Here is a 1674-nt window from a genome sequence, read left to right on the forward strand (position 1 = left end):
CCCGGAGAGTTACTTGCAGATATGATGTCTGTATGAATAGTAATGTGGTAATTAATTAATTAAAACATAACTTTTAATAGTCTATATGTAATAAAAGGCTAGGTACACTAATTGAAATTACTAAGAAAGATAAAAAACCATAAAATACCCAATTTCATGATGAGATGGCTTAAAACTTTCTAGGCCATACATAAAGTTAAGTCTGCGAACATATTGATGGATTATTACTATGATAATTCAGTGTCTAGCAAGCAAATGCCCATCCCTCCGTGGGTTCAGTGCAATCACCAATTCAATTCCACTGGAGACCTACAACACCTGGTATTCCTAAGTGGTCTCCCACTGAAGTACTGACCAGGCCCAACACTGTATTGCCTCCAAGATCAGACGGGGTTGGGCATACCCAGTGTGGTATGGTAGTAGGTGACGTATGGAAAAGGGCAGTGAGTGCAGCTATTATGTAAGGGATGTGTGTTATTGTGCCAGTTTAGCCAGATGCATTCCTCCTTATTAAATAATTTTGTTGACCGTCATTGCACCAGTTTAGCGACCCAGACACATGGGTATGCAGAGGTTAAATCATATGGTCAACAAGGGTTGATAACATAAGCCTCTGTTATTCCTGTTCGTGGCGTGAGGCAAAGCAAGAAGAATAGCCTATTATAATTTAAGGCATGTATGGAGAGCAAACACAAAATTCCAATGAACCAAGTGTCTGTTATTGCAGATTGAATTTATTTGGCTGTGCGCCTCCCCGTCCCGTCAAGTGCCGCTGAGCCGCCTAAGTCCGTGCGGTGTGCAGACTGGCCGTCTCGCCCAATCTCCTGTCCTCCGTCGCTACCCGTGAACAAGCCGACTGCGAAACGTACGTTGGGTACGTGATTGAGGGTCACGGAGAGCGCTCTCATGTGACCGGTCTCAGACCAGCGACGGAGGACAGGAGATTGGGGGAGACGGCCAGTATGCACACCGCACGGACTTAGGCGGCTCGGCGGCACTTGACGGGACGGGGAGGCGCACAGCCAAATAAATTCAATCTGCAATAACAGACACTTGGTTCATTGGAATTTTGTGTTTGCTCTCCATACATGCCTTAAATTATAATAGGCTATTCTTCTTGCTTTGCCTCACGCCACGAACAGGAATAACAGAGGCTTATGTTATCAACCCTTGTTGACCATATGATTTAACCTCTGCATACCCATGTGTCTGGGTCGCTAAACTGGTGCAATGACGGTCAACAAAATTATTTAATAAGGAGGAATGCATCTGGCTAAACTGGCACAATAACACACATCCCTTACATAATAGCTGCACTCACTGCCCTTTTCCATACGTCACCTACTACCATACCACACTGGGTATGCCCAACCCCGTATGATCTTGGAGGCAATACAGTGTTGGGCCTGGTCAGTACTTCAGTGGGAGACCACTTAGGAATACCAGGTGTTGTAGGTCTCCAGTGGAATTGAATTGGTGATTGCACTGAACCCACGGAGGGATGGGCATTTGCTTGCTAGACACTGAATTATCATAGTAATAATCCATCAATATGTTCGCAGACTTAACTTTATGTATGGCCTAGAAAGTTTTAAGCCATCTCATCATGAAATTGGGTATTTTATGGTTTTTTATCTTTCTTAGTAATTTCAATTAGTGTACCTAGCCTTTTAT

General features: G+C 44.0%; 2 pseudogenes; one reads left to right on the forward strand and one right to left on the reverse strand.

Moving 5' to 3' along the window:
* Positions 1-306: 306 nt before the first annotated feature.
* LOC134929780 (5S ribosomal RNA) lies at positions 307-425 on the reverse strand (annotated as a pseudogene).
* A 914-nt stretch (positions 426-1339) lies between these two features.
* On the forward strand, positions 1340-1458 carry LOC134929983 (5S ribosomal RNA; annotated as a pseudogene).
* The last annotated feature ends 216 nt before the right edge of the window (positions 1459-1674 follow it).

This window comes from Pseudophryne corroboree, chromosome 5 (assembly GCF_028390025.1).
Source record: "Pseudophryne corroboree isolate aPseCor3 chromosome 5, aPseCor3.hap2, whole genome shotgun sequence".
Taxonomy (NCBI): Eukaryota; Metazoa; Chordata; class Amphibia; order Anura; family Myobatrachidae; genus Pseudophryne; species Pseudophryne corroboree.